This window comes from Schistocerca nitens, chromosome 5 (genome assembly GCF_023898315.1).
Source record: "Schistocerca nitens isolate TAMUIC-IGC-003100 chromosome 5, iqSchNite1.1, whole genome shotgun sequence".
NCBI classification, from domain to species: Eukaryota; Metazoa; Arthropoda; class Insecta; order Orthoptera; family Acrididae; genus Schistocerca; species Schistocerca nitens.
Window position 1 is genome coordinate 657791207 of NC_064618.1, and position 18617 is coordinate 657809823.

The following is an 18617-nucleotide window of genomic DNA, read 5'->3' on the forward strand; positions in this document are numbered from 1 at the left end:
TTCAGGCTCTGCTGGTGATCTAATGACATCTTGGGTTGTCGGGTGTTCTGCCAGATATCAGCGTCATTCTTGCATGATATTTTGGTAATGTAGCTTGTAACTTTAATCAGGTGCGATCTGAGACTGCTCCTCAAGTGGATCTAGTCCAGTATTCATGACTGTAGCCTTCCCCCTCCACCGGCAGTTGCAGGCATTCTCTCCATGGTCCACACCCGCTCGCTGCAACCTGCTGGAGCACAGTGCATGGGTCTACTCATTGTCATTTGATCCAATATATTTCCATCATGAGTGGGGTTCCTAAATATGCGTTATAGGTAGTTCTCAGAGAAGACATTTAGTAATGTTTCATAGGCTGTCTTATCATGCCCATCACTAACAAATTTCCCAATTTTCTATGGAAGTACTCTGGAAATGACTGTATTCTGGTGGTGCTCTGTAGTAATACTGTTTTAGAACTTTTGGATTAAGCTTAAAGTAGAAGCTTTTGTGGAGATTGTGTACGGAGGTGTTGCAAAACTGTGTTTACCAGAGGTGTCAAACTCTAGTAAAGTTGATGCACTGGGCTCCCCATAATGTGCTGAATTTTAATCTGATTCTCCTCATGTATTTTAATTTATTTTTGAGAGTATTTGTATGGAGTGTAGCCATGTATGGAAGTGAAACATGGACGATAAATAGTTTGGACAAGAAGAGAATAGAAGCTTTCGAAATGTGGTGCTACAGAAGAATGCTGAAGATTAGACGGGTAGATCACATAACTAATGAGGAGGTATTGAATAGAATTGGGGAGAAGAGAAGTTTGTGGCACAACTTGACAAGAAGAAGGGACCAGTTGGTAGGACATGTTCTGAGGCATCAAGGGATCACAAATTTAGCATTGGAAGGCAGCGTGGAGGGTAAAAATCGTAGAGGGAGACCAAGAGATGAATATACTGAGCAGATTCAGAAGGATGTAGGTTGCAGTAAGTACTGGCAAATGAAGAAGCTTGCAGAGGATAGAGTAGCATGGAGAGCTGCATCAAACCAGTCTCAGGACTGAAGACAACAACAACAACAACATTTTAATGGGGTTTGGACTTGTATCAGAAGGTTGTGCCATGTTGGAACCATTGCAATATGATGTAGTGACATTAAGGTAAACAGAACAATCTATCAGAGATGAACTAAAGACACTGTCTTGATAAACTTCTTCTAATCCTTCTCAAACTTCTGCATTCCTAAAGTTGTTGTCTATTTTAACAGTATTCACATTAACATATATTCAGACATCAATTACCTTTAAGAATTTAAACTAGTGAGCTGTTATAAGATTATTAGGCAAGATCTAATTCCATTAGTATATTGCTAAGTTATCCATTATTTCTGCTTTCTATCTCTGAAGGTAAATTTATGGAATTGTGCTAAAACAAACCTCAGCTGGGAATTAGAAAAAGTATTTTTCTTTATTTAAGGAATCATTTTCATTTGTAATGTATGTTTTGCTGTGAAGAACTGAGTAGAGTGTGATTTTGAGTTGTGTGGTTGATAACATAGCATGTTCATGAATGTGACTTGTAATCATACTGAACACAATGTGCTCAGGTAAAACTATTTGCTGCAGAAATTTGCTTAGGCGATGTGGCACCATAACACGTATGGGATCATAGAGAATTGTAATGACTATCTTTTATGGCTTTCAGACTGTGAATGTTGACTATATATTTAGAGTTCACATTCAGTTATGATTCTGGAATAAGTGTATCAGTATTTCTTTTATTGGTTAGATATGAACATTGTATATTTATCTGTTTATGACAAATATGTTGCATTTGAAACTGTCAGCCAAGTCAATCGATCAGATGTGGGATGCGACACGTGCCTGATTGAATGTCAGTGTTCATCACCTGCCTCAAAAATACTGACAGTTTTTGTTCACATGCAGTTGGCTCCTGTCCGTTACATCCCTTCATGTTAATGGCGTGCTGTGTGATTCCTTTTACTTCAGAAAACTGCTTTCTAGTAATTCTGAACTAATTTGTACAATTAGCACCACTCATCTTAGTCATAGTTTGAAATTGTCCATGTTTTTTCCTTTCAAACAAAATATATTTACTGAATCATATTTATTTTTTATTCATTAATGAATAAGGCAACACTTTGTCTTCAGCATTAGTATCTGAATCTGATTTGAAACTCAAGTCTATCAATAATAACTCTTTTATTCGCGAATCACACATTGTCAGTTTGGCAGGCAGTAGGTCAGTAACTGGTGTCTCTAGGGTTCATTTTCCTATTCATGATTGGTGGATTAACAGGATTAGTATTAGCAAATTCATCCCTTGACATTGTATTACATGATACATATTATGTAGTATCCCACATATGTGTGTCACCCTGACTGAAGGGCACAGTCGTCATGCTCATCTCAATATGCACAGGTCTGCACCAGACATGTGGAACCTATGCATCATTTATTGAAATTGTGTCACATCACATATGCTAAATGCATCTCAGTTTGTGCTTATCCTTAGTAAACATTGCATTGTTTAAGAAACAGTCATGTCTTACTTTCCTCAGTGCCCCACAGGCATGATCTACTTAAGTGGTCCTGTGTCGATGTAAAAGTAAGAAAAGCAAATGAAACTATGTTTCACATTTGGAAGAAACATACAAATGTATTATTTGTGGACATAAGCAGATTATGAAGTAGATTCCACACAATACATGGCCTTCACCTGAACAGTCTTGATAAATATTATGCAAGTGAAAGAATTCTGGAATTTATTAGAAAAGCAGCATTAGACTTTGGCACTAAAGTACGTATGAGTGGTTCTACATCACTTCTATACAGTGAAATGAAAACATATTTAAAGGACAAGGGAAATGAGTCAGTGACCAAGCCTAATCCATGTCAGGCTTGGTCTCTTCCAAATGAAGAAGATGTAACTCCCCTCTCCTTCCTTCTTTCATCTATTGTCCACATTAAACAATGCACAGTCCAAGTAATTAATAAGCAAAGTCTTTTATGAAGATTTGTGAGGAACGAAGAATACAATAAACTTTCAAGTTTACTTAGCTTGTCACGTTGAGATGGCTCCAGTTCTTCTTGTCTAGGGGTTTGATTCTTGAGGCTGAAAATCTAACATCAGGTCCTCATGGTTGGTTTGAACTAAATAAATTGGAAGATTGTTGTTGCAGAATTTTTTTTTTACATAAATATATTTTCCACTGATTTTCTCACATTTTAGTATATCATACAGTATTTTGATTTTTCACATTAACAAAGCTGAAATTAAATTGTTCGCACCTATTATACAAAAATAGATCTGATCACATCAGAGGCAAGCTTAAAACACTCACACTCTGCAGAATTAACAAATTCCAAAGGGTTTACAATTTTTCTTAAAAAATTATTCCTACTAGTTTTCATTACATTATTAATTTCAATTATTATTTCACAAACAAATCCAGAAATAAACATAGTAAATACTATAGGATTGCATAATCAATAATAGAAATTTTAAGTGTGTAAATAATTCATAATTTCAAATGTTTCTATAAAAATTAATTTTAACTGTACATTCAGAACTAGTACTTATAAATTATAACATTGAAACTAAAATAATATTGACCTGTCCAAAATTTGATAAATACAGTAATACTGGTATCGACAACTGCTGTTGATGAAAAGTAATGCTAGAAGAAGATGTTCTGTTACGAGGACCAGAACCATACTAAAAAACAAGACTATTTTAGGCTAATTGTTAGGACTGTCTCTATCCAGGAAAATATGACCTTAATCCAATTCAACATACAGTCACTAAGAAACAAACTTCCTGAGATGGAGATGTTCTCAGAAAAACTACTGTGTGAAATATTAAGTTTGGATGGATAATTGCTTAAGGAAGAACATTCCAGCTGGCTGCACTAGCCTGTTGTTGTGGTCTTCAGTCCAGAGACTGGTTTGATGCAGCTCTCCATGCTACTCTATCCTGTGCAAGGTTCTTCATCCCCCAGTACATACTGCAACCTACATCCTTCTGAATCTGTGTAGTGTATTCATCTCTTGGTCTCCCTCTACGATTTTTACCCCCCACGCTTCCCTCACATACTAAATTGGTGATACCTTGATGCCTGAGAATATGCCCTACCGACCAATCCTTTCTTCTAGTCAAGTTGTGCCACAAATTTCTCTTCTCTCCAATTCTATTCAATACCTCCTCATTCGTTATGAGATCTACCAATCTAATCTTCAGCATTCTTCTGTAGCACCACATTTCAAAAGCTTCTATTCTCTTCTTGTCTAAACTATTTATCATCCACGTTTCGCTAGCCTAACTGGTTACTAAACAGCACAGAAGATCAAGGGTGGTGGTGTACAATTAGTTAACAAACAGTTGTCTGTAAAACCCAAAGTAACAGATATTAAACATTTAACTGTAGAAGGAAAATTTGAAGATGCTGCTATGTAGCTGCCTGATTGCAAAGTAATTATAATGCCTGTGTACTGTCCTTCCAAAGCAGACTTTAAGGACTTCATGGAGGGCATGGGAAACCTATTAATATCATTGCTTAAATATAAGAGGTACAGAATATGTGTTATTTGTGATATTAATTTAGATACGTTAGTGGAAAATTTTAAGACTAAACTCTTTCTAACTGTGATATTAATTTAGATACGTTAGTGGAAAATTTTAAGACTAAACTCTTTCTAACTGGTACACTCATTGTCTGTATAACCTAAAAATACTGTTAAAGTCATACTACAAAATGTTGTCTATGACATAATGGTGAATTTGAATGGAAATGTGTTTCCCCTGAGGATGTAGTAGATGTAGTAGCAAAACTCAATAACTAAAAACTAAAGAATATTATGACCTTTCCAATTTCATTGTAAAATATTATAGAAATAAAATGGCATTCCCCGTGCTGCTATATAAACTGGATGTTTGAGGAAAGTGCCTTTCCTGACTATCTAAAGCTAATTATAATTATACCTGCGCATAAAAAGGGAGATTGTGGATCACCAGGAAATTGTAGACCCTCTTTCAACATTCCATTTATATCTCAGATAATTGAAGAAATAATGAAAGAAGCAGGTAAATGAATATATTGAGAACAGACACCTCTTAAATCAGATACAATATGGATTTCATGAAAGTCAGTGCACAAGTAAAGCAATGCAGGATATGGTTTTATCTGCCATAAAGAGATGTGAACATAAGCAATATAAATGTGTCACATTGGTTGATCTAACAAAAGGCCTATGACACAATATTTTTATAAATTAACTTAAATAGTATGGGATAACAGATAGGAAGTTGGCATTACTAAAATCATACTTGTCCAACTGATTCAAACAAAACATGAAACTTTCTGAACATTATAAGAGGAGTGCCTCAGGGACTGGTGCTTGGACCATTTTTGATCTTTTTTATGTTAATGATATGCATAGCCTGCTACTTTACAAAGAAGTAGTAATGTATGCACATGATGGCACATCTATTACTTCCCATAATGGCAAAAATTCTATGATGGAAATGAGTAAATCGATGACTGACAAGGCATCTTGCTGGTTTAAGACAAATAAATTAAACAATAGCAAAACTGAGAAGATGATATACTCCCTAAAAGATAATGATTACAATGACAAAGACTCTGTCAAATTGCCAAGGATCCACCTCAACACAAAACACACAGATATTTATGCAGCAAACTAGTTCATGTGTTGAATCTCATCAAGAAATTAAAAATTTACATTAGTGCAAAACAACTATTCCTTACCATCTATGCCTTTTGCTACCCACCCACCCACCCTCCACACACACACACACACACACACACACACACACACACACACACACACACACGCATATCAGAAACATGTACCGGTATGGTCTACGAACCAAACACTCAGTCCAAAGTGTATTACATTGATAACAGAATAATGATTCTCCCCAGTCTATGCCTACTCCACACCCTTATACACACCAAGAAAAACTGGGATTAACAAGACAGAAGATCAAATGTTCACTCTTATAGAACTTTTATAGGAAAAGGGACTCTTTGAATATTCACTGGACTAGAAAAAACTTTCTGCACACAAGAGGGCCTTTTTTTTTAACAAATTAGCAACTGGGTTGAAGTTAACCACTCATGAATTCAGAAAGGTTATAGACTCCTGGCTGAAATAAAAAGCTGTCTACACTCTTGATGAATTTGTAAATAGTGGTGTGAGTGATATATCAATTTAATTACAAACAAATTGCTGCTATTTGTATTACCTGTTAATTTAATTATAAACAAACAGCTTCCACGCATACTGTTCTTAGGAGTGTGTGGAGTACAACTTTTAATAGGTAGTGTAACTAAATTTAACCTAGTGTAATTAAAAAAATGTATAATTGCGCACTGTCAGTACAACATGTATTTGAAAACACTTAATAAATATGTATGTAATTGTGGATGGTGTCTTAAGCAGTTTGAAAGCTGTCTTGTGAGATAATAAATAGATGAATATGTAATGCTAAATACAGAACTGTACTTACTGTGACATTAACAGGTAAAAACAGCAACTTATCTTGCAGCTAAAGATGGAATTGCTAACACATGTGTATATGGGAGAGGAATTACAACATTTGAAACCTACAAGTAACAGGAAGAATAAGACATATGTAAATGAACATTATCAGCCAATCTGAGAGAAGACATGTTACAGTGAAATGCATATTTTATCTTTCACGCCTCACAATTAGGAGTTTCCATCTTCTCGTGGGCCTTGAAAGGATTTTACGAAGTATTCATAGGTCAGATACTAAATGATTATTACTGAAGTAAAAGGCAAATGTAAGGTTAAGAAATAAATAAAATCCTCATTCTCATACACATGTCATATTTTTTTCCATACTTTTTTGTATTGAAATGATTAGTATATTAGAGCCAAATGCTGGACTTTGTGGTGTTTGGTTAGATGACTAGGTACACTATTCCATAGATCCATAAAGAGGAGATCTTTGAGGAGGTGGAGCATGTTGGCATAATCTGCTACAACTGCTGCTAAGAATGTAATTCAACTTGATATGGTAATTTTGTATTTTGCTTCAGATAACTTTCTAAGCTTGTTACAGACCACCTTAGGAATTGTTGTATTACGTTACATTACATCAATACTTGTTTCACAGATCATGAATATGACGTTTAGTAATGATGTGAAATGTGTCAGTTTAACATAAGATTCCTTTATATGATGTAATTATTTTTTTTTTACTTCATACCTAAAAATTCATCTATTGAGTAGAAGAAGTTAGTATTCATAAATTCATTTAATTTGTTTTTAAATGCTGGTTGACTCTGTCTCTATCTCTCTATTTGGTAAATGACCAAAGCCTTTTGTGGCAGCATAGTGAAGACCATCCATCCTTCTAGTGTTGTAACTATGCACTTTGCTATTGTTTTTGAACTGGGGTGAGTTATTAATAACAAATTTCATAAGTGAATATATGTATTGTAAAATTACTGCGAATATCCTGAGTTCCATAAATAAATGAATAAATGTCTACAAGGTCGTCTTGGGTGGGCTCCAGCTATTATTCTGATTACACACTTTTGTGCAACGAGTTCTTTTTCTCTTAATGATGACTTACCCCAAAACAGGGTGCCAAATGAAAGCAGTGAATGAAAATGGGCATATTAGGCTAATTTACTGATATGTTTATCACCAAAATTTGCATGAACCCTAACAGTGTAAGTCACTGATCTCGAATGTTTCAGCAGACTATCAATGAATTTCTTCCAACTCAATTTCTCATCAATGCACCCATCCAGAAATTTTGAATATTCAGCCTTAGCAACAGACTTCTCTTCAAAGTGTATATTTATCATTGGTGTTATGACATTTACTGCACAGAACTGTATATACCATTTTTTCTCAAAATTTAGTGAGAGGCAGTTCACAGAGAACCACTTGGTAATTTTATGAAAGGTATTATTTACAATTTCCTTAGCTAATTCTTTTTCATTGGGTGTGATTACTGTACTTTTATATCATCAGCAAAGAACCAGCTTTGCGTCTTCACGGATATAGAGTGGCAAGGCATTAATATACATTAAGAACAATAAGAAGCATATATAGCATTTTGTGTTGAAAAGCCTTTCTGAAAACCAAACTGATATTTTGTTAGTACTTCATTTTTACAAATATATGAAGCTACTCCTAACTTTGGGTAAATCTTTCAGAATTGAGAGTGAGCAGTAGTTGTTAGCACAGACCTATCCCACTTTTTATGCAATGGTTTAACAATAGCATATTCCAGTCTGTCCATAAAAATACTATGTTTCAGTGAGCTACTATATATGTGGCTGAGAATACTACTTATGAGGGCTATTCAGAAAGTAGGGAACATTTCCGTATGACAATGCTAGGTGCACACCGATTGTCTATATTTTGGTATGTGGATGCTAGGCAGCTCAGTCGGCATCCATGCGTGACAACGGGAACATCTCTGCACCTCTGGTTTTTTGATATTCGAATTTGAAATGTGCACTGGAATCGAAAATCCCACCAGTTGATGGGTGCCGTCTGTGATATGGTTTTTGTTGGCAAAAAACCTAAAACCTATAGACATTTATTGTGAACTGTGCGAAGTGTACAGAAACAGCGTAATGAGTGAATGTCCCATCTGGAAAGGGTACATTCGGTTTAAAAACCTTCATGATGAAGAGAAGAGTGGACCTCTCAGCACTGTGACTGATGATCTTGTCACTAAAGTTGATGAAGTGATTAGTGAAAACCATCACTTCACAATAACAGAGCTTTCACTTTCTTTTCCACAAGTTTCACGAAATTTGTTGTTTGATATTGTCACTCAAAAGCTAGGCTACCACAAATTTTGTGCACAATTGGGGCAATGTTGACATTTCTGGAGGCCTACCACAAACATGTTGATTCATTACTAGATTGAATCATAACTGGTGATGAGACTTGCGTGAAACATGTCAACTGTGAGTCAAAATTACAGTCCATGAAGTGGGGGCACGCAAGGTCCCCCACAAAAACCGAGAAAATGTTTGCAAAACTTGTCAGTAAGAAAGTTGATGGCGACAGTGTATTGGGATTGGCAAGGTGTACTTCTTATTGATTTCCTCAAACGTGGAGCAACCATAAATTCTGCCTTGTACTGTCAAACTTTGCACAGCCTTAGAAGTTCAAAACAAACGCCAAGGAAAGATGACATACCAAATTTTGTTTTTGCATGACAATGCCCAACCTCACATGGCAAACCACACTAAGGAACACCTTAATTCATTCAAATGGGAAATTTTCCCTCATCCACCCTACAGTCCCGATCTTGCACCAAGTGACTTCCACTTGTTTCCCAAGATGAAGAACTGGCTTACAATGCAATGCTTTGATAATGATGCGGAACTCCAGGTGGGCATGACTCGCTGGCTGAAGTCTCAGGCAGCAGAATTTTATGATGAAGGTCTTTCAAAGCTTGTCCACCACTGTGATAAGTGCCTCAATGTGTTTGGTGACTATGTGGAAAAGTAGTTTGTCAGTCACTCTTTCAGATGTATATAATAAAATGTATTTATTGTACTTAGTTATTTTTTAATGCCAAAATGTTCCGTACTTTCTGAATAGCCCTCATATCTGTTGGGAACAAACTTTTAGTACTCTGTTGAAAATGTCATCAGTTTCATGTGAGCTTTTACTTTTGAGTGAATTTATTATTTTCCTAATTTCATTAGGAGAGGTGGGTTGAATTTTTAATTTTATCAAATTGCATAGGTATTGTCTCTTTCATATAAAGCCTTCAGCTTTTGATTTTCTAGTGAATAGCTGAATCCTATTTTCTCTGCTTCACTTAAAAAATTATTCCTAAAAATATTTTCTACTTTTGACTTCTTGTTAACAAACTTTTCACTGAGTTTGACAGAAATACAGTATTCCTGTGCTCTCAGTTGCCTTGTTTTCCTTTAAACAATATTCCAAATTGTTTTAATTTTATTATCAGTAGTGCTAATCTCAGTCATACTGCACATAGTTCTGGACTTTTTAATAACTTTCCTTAATACAATACAGTAGTCTTTATAATGTTTCTTTATTTCTTTCTGTGTCATTACTTCTTCTAGCTATAAGATACATACACTTTTAGTGTTTACAAAGATATTTTCATCCCTTTAGTAAGCCATGGCTTTTTACATGGTTTCTTACAATTACGTTTCACTCTTTTCTTAGCGTAACTATTTTCAAATATACTCACAAATGTACTGTAAATAGGTTAAATTTTAAATTAGCATCAGGTTCCCTGTTCAATTCATTCCAATCTAACTGTTGCAAGGTTTCCATAAAATTTGCAATTGTTAACTTCTTAACTGAACACACTATTTTGGAAAACTGTTTTGCATTACTGTATGGAGCTATGTCATATACTGTAATTAGCTAGGCATCATGATCAGAAAGATCATTCTTAATAGGAAAAGTTTTTATTTGATGAAATTTATCCTGATCTACAAAAACATTTATCATTATGCTGCTTTCCTTTACTACCTGAGTAGGAAAATTAGTAACTGATGTCAAGTTGAAAGAACCAAGTAATACTTAAAGTTCACGCCACAAATGATAATTGTCATCCTTCTGTCTGACAAATAGAACAACAAAGGATCCAAGTTTTTCAGAAACAGCTGAATATTTCCCAGTGGGGACCCATACGCAGGTACAGTTATAAAAGTACCATTATTTAGTTTCAGCTCACAGGCACATGTGTGTTGCTCTACACAAAACTTTTAGTTTCTAAATTTTTAACACTGTGATAAATTTTAACATATGGCAACTCTTTTTCTCTCCTTAGTATCTCTAGTTACATGTGGTGAAAGTTTATATCCACCTACAGTTATGTTTGCCATACCTGCAACCATATGATATTTAGACAGTCATAGTACACCTATTCTACCCTCCATTTCTAAATCTTCTAAACAAACAAGGAGCTGACCTTCTTTGTTTTTGAATCCCCCGATATTGTGATGCAATATGTTAACATTATTTTTCACTGTCCTTTTGTGAGAATCCTGTGATATTTTAATATCTCTAGTACCTGCCTGTCTGAGCTTCTCATTAAGCTTAATTTCATTCAACATTGAATCACTGGACATTGATTTTAGCCTAAAAGAACAGGTACTCCCCTGAGTCTCAGTGCCCCCCCCCTTCCCCTCCCCCCCAACCCCCAACCCCTAAAGATTTTGCTATCATCTGGGACTGGTCATGTTCGGACTTGTCTTTGGTTGGAAGCTTGGCCATCTGTCTGTGGCATGAATGATCCTGTCCCCAATAAGTTGCTATCCACAGAGATAAACTTCTCCTAATTTGGATGACGCCTATCAGGAAAGTGTTCTCTGTACATTCATCATGCTTTATGGTCACTACATCCTGCTACACTGAGATGTTACATGTCATTTAGAGTGGGAAATGGCACTGTACACCTCTTAGGCCCTGCAAGAGATGGAAAATATCCATGTGAGGAAAGAGGAAGCTTTTAAGTTAAGGGAGATTGGGGAAGAGTAGTAGACTGCTGTACAGGATGGGCATATGGGAAGGCGGCAGGCGTTATAGAGTGTATAGGATAATATTTAGACAAAGGCCATTTATTGGCAAAAGCATGTTAAAAAGGGGTCACATAGCTAGGCCTAGGGAGGCAAGGGTGAGGCAGAGTGTAGAGTTTGGCAAAACATAGTTCACGATGCTAACAAAATTTGGTGTTGGCCAATCGGGCCGATCTGAGTGGCATGCTGGCTGCGAAAAACTAAGCCCCCAGTGCCGCAGCACCGGGAGAAGTGGGAGATGTTCACTGCTACAGGGTGCATGTCCAAGAGAGTGGGAAGACAAGAGCTCAAGAGAGCAGGCGCGGCCGGGTATAATCGGCCACCACGTGGCTTCCTCCGCCATGATTGGTAGAGACCGAGAAACCTGCAGGGGTGGCAACGGAACTTTCCAGAGTGTTGCCTGCTAAGCAATGCCTGGGGCGCCGTTATCTCATAAGCACATGAGGGAGGCGTTGATCAAGGTGTCCTTGCTTGGTGCTGACTTCCTGTTACTAGACCGTGGGACGAAAGAATTTACAGGCAGCTAATACTGACTGCTGTGGCTTGACTGCAATGGTGTTACTGTTTGGAAGCTCATATAATAAAGTAAAATCCCCTACTGCCTGGCTTATCCTTTACACTGCTGCTACACTTTCTGTTTGCACAGAGCTGCTAGCCTAATGGAAGTGGACATTCAGCATTCATCTCCATTTGCTGTAGTTGGCAAAGGTTTACATGAAGACATGAATGGAAAGGATCATGAAAAGTGTTCATGCTGAAGACACAATATTTTAATTAACATTGTAAAAATTGTCCTTGTTTTTCTTCTTGTTCTTGAACTTGGTATGGAACTACAACTTGACATAAAGGCAGATGTTTGAGCTGAGGTTCACAAGGCTGGATGATGTAATATAACCAATTTCTATTATTAACTGAGCAGAGAATATGAGTTTTAAATGGAAAGTGGTGTTTTATATGCTTTGGTAGGTAAATCAAGAACTAAGCTCCCTTTAAGCAAATTCCTTGAATCTTCCAAGAAGAGGAGCCAATTATGCCACAAGAAAGAAGAGAGGCTGGAACTGAATAGTAGGGCCAGCTCCAGGTTCTGTAATAAATGACATAGACAACTGTATATTCAATGAAGTTCTGTTTGGTAAGCATACATGGATTTCAAGGAATAAAGATACCTCAATAACCATGTGTGAACTTGATACACACGTACCCAATCTGTGGACACATCATGAGCTGTGCGTATACAGACACGTGAGAGCAACTGATATTATTGCATATAAAAATATTATTAAGTGTGCACTGCACTGAACTGCAGCTCTAGATATAGTGCTTACCTGTATTCAATACATAAAATGTATACATCCTTGAAAAATAAGGCAAAACCAAAAACATTTTTTCTGGAACTGTGATAAGTTAATATCACACAATAAATAACTAATAAGAAAAATTGTAGTATTTTATATTTTTAATTAAAATTCAACATATGGGAAAATAATGGAAACATATTAGTAATGTATCCACATACTGGTACTACCTACAGTTATACATACACACATACATAATCTATGCCACTACACACCCAGCTATTTATAAATTACTAGCTTACTTATTCACCAACACTCATCATAACAAAACTACTTACAAGCAAGTGCTGCTGCTGACAACAGCTAGTATAACATAAAACAGAATTAACATTACATTGTTTTTGAGACATTAACGTTACATGACTTCAGCTATGCTGTAACATCAAAGTAATTATACTTCTGAGGTGGATGCTCGGGTCAGTTACACCAAACAACACCTTATTATAGGAGTTCATTTATTCACTTCTTTACACAAGCAAGGCTTACAAAGAACTAGGTGGCAGAACTGCACAAAGATAATGTTTAGGTTAGTTCAAAGACGATACTCAGATCGATACTAGTGTCGACCACATCGGCACCACATAGCCCCCCCTGCAGTACGGAGTACTCTAGAGATGCTGGGAGTGGTGGATGACTATGGCGTCAGTCAGCTTGACAGTGTCGCTGGGGAGCTGAGTGGGTAGATGTCAGGAAGGAGGGTCTGGCCACTGGACCTGGAAGTCGTTGAAGCACGCCGGGCATCGTACTGGGAGTGCTGGTCGAGCGGCGACAAGTAGGTCGGCGGTGTGTGGGAGGAACGGAGCAACGACAACGATGTCTCCGGTGGGTGTTGCGAACACACGAAGCATCTCCAGGTCGATGTCGGGTGAGAGGGGAACACATTTCACCAGGTGGCAGGGAATGGTGGAGGTTGTGACATGAGCACCGGATGAAGAGAAACACACGACGAACAGTGTATCATTGCGTAAAATTATAGAGATGTCGTGGATCATGTCCGGGGAACAGGCACAAACACCTTGGGCGAGGGTATGTTACTGATTGGGGGGGGGGGGGGGGGGCATGAGAAACCTCAACAGGGCAAGTCAGGCGTAGGGGGGTAGGTCGAAGGGACCGGAGAAGGGACCGGCGGCGAGGGCGTGATCGTAGGTAAGCTCGATGTGGGGAGCATGGGGTCACTCGACGGAATGCGTGAGACCAGAGTAGGGAGCGAGGTCAGAGGAGAGCTTGACGAATGGAGCTGGAGGTCACTCGATTGAGTGTGTAAGTCCGACCTGGAGGGAGCGGTCAGAGCGTCGTGAGCCACGACAGTGAGTGGCGTGGTCATGGCCTGAAGGGTGGTAGAAGCAGGCTCGACATGAGCAGGCTTAAGTCTGTTGAGAGAGACTGTAACAGCTGAATCTTTTATCTGGATGTCATGGGTGTTGGCTGAGCGCCGGAGAACTCAGTACGGGCCGGTATATGGAGGTTGGAGGGGAGCACGGACAGTGTCATCTCAGAGCATGACGTATTTGTAATTGTCCAGAGATTTCGGGATGTGAACCTTAGCGCAGGAATGGCTGGTGGGCAGAGGGATGTGGAGGTTGATGAAGTGGCGTCTGATGCTGTCCACGAAGGAAGGTAAGTCAGACTGAGGGAGAGAAGCGGAAGGGCTCACAAGTTCGCCAGGGAGAACAATGTTCTGGCCGTGTATGAACTCGGCTATTGTGCCTTTGAGGCCTTCCTTATAGATTGCACGAATGCCGAGTAGCACAAGGTGAAGGGCCTCTGTACAAAGAGAGTTGTGGCATCAAAGAGCCACCTTGAAAGTGCGGTACCAGCGCTCAACTAGCCCGTTACTTTGCAGGTGATATGCTGTGGTATGGATGCGCTGGATGCCGCAAATGTTACAAATCTCGTTGAACAGGGCCGACTCAAATTGTCTGCCCTGGTCAGTCGTGATAGCTGGGCATCCAAAACGCGATACCAATGACTCGACGAAAGCTCGAGCAACAATTTCTGCCGTAATATTGGGGAGGGGGACAGCCTCGACCCAGCAAGTTGTTCGGTCGATAGACGAGAGAACATAATGAAAGCCATTAGAGGGGGGAGAGGGTCAACAATGTCAACATGAATATGCTGAAAACGCCTAGAAGCAAATAAAAAGGCGCCGAGGGGGAGTGAAGTGTGCTTGTGTACTTTGCAGCGTTGGCAAGTGATACAGGAGAGTGCCCATTGCTGGCAGTCCTTGTTGACATTTCTCCACACAAAGCACTCCGCTACGACGTGGGCAGACCCACGAACAACGGGGTGGGCTAAATTATGCAATGCATTGAAGACAGCTCGACGGAGCGTGATTGGGATGATGGGGCGTAACGTGCCCGTACTGTCGTCACACCAGATCTCACCAGAAATGCCAGGGGAGGTGGTGCGGATGAAGTGTAGTGAAGAGGTGGAGTCTGAAATCAGGTTTTGCGTTTCCTCGTCGGCAGTTTGGAGGTTATGCAGTTCAGACAGGTCTAACAGCGAATGGACAGCATCGACTCGTGAAAGGAAATCAGCAACTGTATTGTCAGCACTCTTTATGTGTCTGACATCGTTGGTGAACTGAGATATGAAGTGGCGAGGAGGCGGGTCAGCTGGTGGGTTTGTAATGGCCGCAGCCAGGGGTTTGTAGTCTGTTAATACATAGAAAGGGCATCCCTCAACGTCAGTCTTAAAATGCTTGATTGCTTCATAGACCGCGAGAAACTCCCTGTCAAATGTGGAATATTTCCGTTGTGCATTGGTGAGCTTGCGCGAGAAGAACTGCAGAGGCGAAGTTTGGCCATCGATAGTCTGGCTAAGGACAGCGCCAATGGCAGTATCACTCGCGTCTGTGGTGATGAAAAGCTGCACATTGGGATGAGGATGCGTGATGGTGCAGGCCTCGGCAAGAAGATTTTTGAGGGCAGTGAAAGAGGCAGTCATAGCAGGGGTCCATGGAATGGTCCGAGATCCAGAAGTGTTAGTGCCTGCCAAGGCGTCCGTCAGTGGAGCCTGAATCTCTGTAGCCCAATGTAGATGTCGGTGATAATAATTAACCGTCCCCAGAAACCGCCGGAGCTCTTTGAATGATGCAGGTATGGGTAGGTTTAGCATTGTTTGTACCTTCTCAGGGGGCGGTGAAATGCCGTCGGCACAGACCCAAAAACCAAGAAAAGTGACAGCGGGTTGATGTAGCTGAAATTTGTCCTGGTTGGTCTCAATGCCTGCTGCTGCGAGAGTGTTCATAACTGTTTGCACATGTCGAATGTTGTCCTCGACAGAGGAGCTGAACACAAGAATGTCATCAAGGTATGCAAAGCAGAATTTTAGGTCGAATAGCGTTGATGAAGCGTTGCCAGGTCTGGGTTGCGTTTTTCAGACTGAAGGGAATGAATCAAAACTGAAATAACGTGATTGGGGTGGTGATTGCTGTCTTATCGATGTCTTCAGGTGCCATGGGGATCTGGTGGTAGGCCCGTTTGCAATCAATGACTGAGAACGTGGTCGCACCTGCGAGGGAACTGGTAAAGTCGGCAATGTTGGGTATGGGGTAGGTGTGTCCATAATTGTTTGTGCGTTTAGTCGACGGTAGTCTCCGCAGATGCGCCAGGACCCGTCTTTCTTGGGTGTTATATGAATGGGCATAGACCAGCTATTGGCAGAGGGTTCAATGACGCCGGAGCTTAGAAGTTCAGAAATCTGCTTTTTAAGGTTGGAGAGGTGCTCGGGACAAAGTCGACGTGATTTACTGGAGATTGGGGGGCCTGGCATGAGGCGAAGCTTGTGAACCGTGCCATTGGTGATGACGGAAATGTTGCCGGCGGCACGGGAGGCGGTTTGTTTAGAATGTGTGGCGGGCAGGGCAAGCGAGGCGTGGTCGTGGTGTTCGGAACCGCTCAGCGGATCCGACAGGAACCAAGGCGGCGAAGTGTCGCCGGAGTCAATACGACAAGATGGCCGCCGGCCCAAAGTAGTGGCACCGTGGTTGGGTGAGCCCGGTAGAGCTCGTGAAGCGTTCGTGAGTCCATTGTCCGAGGGCGCGGCCTGTGGCAGCACAGTCACGGGCAAAGCGTTTGGCATGAGTGCACTGTTTGTGTGGTCAGTGGCGGTCGCACGGCAGCGTGCAGGAGACGAAGTTGCATGGTTTGAGGTGCTGTCTGCGAGGGAAGGGGTAGGAGCTGTCAGTTCGGGAACACGCGATGCTCATTGCACATGCGCACTCATGTCCGGCTGAGTGTCAAATGCTGCTGTGTTAGGGGGGTGTGGTCCTGTGGAACTGTCAGTACGTGTTATGGTAGACTTGATGGCACAGTTGCGAGGGGCAGCAGGAGGTAAGCACACGGAGGCTCGATTGCTGGGACTACAAGCAGATTCGGCGCACTTACTGACCTTGCTTTGTCCTTGCTGCAGTGTCTGTAATTCCTTCACTGCGTCAGAGAGCTGGAGATGAGTTTCGTGGAGCTGGAGGGAGAGCTCAAAGTTTTCCTTGTGTAGGCGACCGACGTTTTCAAGCTCAACAAGACACCTGTGCGTCGTTGCTTGTAATGTCGTCGACAGAGACGAGCATGTACGGATGAGATGAGCCCGGACTGATGTGTCACGGGGAGGTTTGCTCGACGGGGCACAGGGGAAGTGAGTTTTGGACAGGTGATGAAACAGGGTGTTTCGCACTGGGTCTGGTAAAAGTTTGTGGTGTTGCAAGAAGTCAATGCCTAGTGAAGGTTCATCAATATTGCATATTTGCATATTGCACACTAAAAAAGTCCACTCGAGTTTGCAGTTTGTGGAGAGTGAGGCGATGTGGGAGGTTGAACCCGAGCATTGTAGTTTAGTTGAATTCATGGCTTGCAGTGAAGTATGATGAAGCAGATGTTCAATGACACTAAGGACGTAGACAGCAGCAAAACATCGGCGCCTATATCCACTAGGAAAAAGTATCCCGACGAAATGTCTTTAATATAAAGTTGTCTGTAATTATGCGATTGTTCCCAGACAGAATGGAGCACTGGGAGGTGCCTGTCATGTTGTGCGTAGTAGGTGGCATCCAGACCTACCTGCGATTGGCGTTTGGGAAGCAGCAGGGTGGTCTGCTGTTCTGTGCCGCCTCACCAAACTGTGTGTGGAAGTAACAGTATGGGTAGTGCGGTTGCATTTCCTGAGGCTGTGGCTGAGGTTCGGTGGCTGCAGCAGGTTCAGTTGCTGGAGGGGGCATGACCATGGGCAGAGCTGGTGACATACCAGCTGCTTGTTTACTGCTTCCCTGAGCGAGCGGTACAGTCGATACAGTATGGCCCCGGCCACATCTGGCTGCGGGCCGAAGAGCCTGAACCTGAGACTTGCCAGGTAGGCAGTGGCTGGTGAAATAGAGCAGTGATGCATCATGTAGTTTGTCAGCAATTGTCATTCATTGCTTGATGGGTTCGGGAGACCTCTGAGCCAGAGCAAAGCGGATGTGAGGAGGTAGTTTATCTGACCAGATGGCGAGGAGAGCTGTGTCAGAGAGTAGATCGTCGCTGATCAGGTCCTCTTGCCGTCTCCAGAGCTGGGAAGGTTTGTTGTTGCCTAGTTGCTTGACTTGGAGCACTTGCCATTTTGCTGTCTTAGTTGAGTGCGCAAGCTGACATAACCAGGCAGATGAGTCTGGGGCGTTGACCAGGTCAACAATCAAGTCCTCCTGGT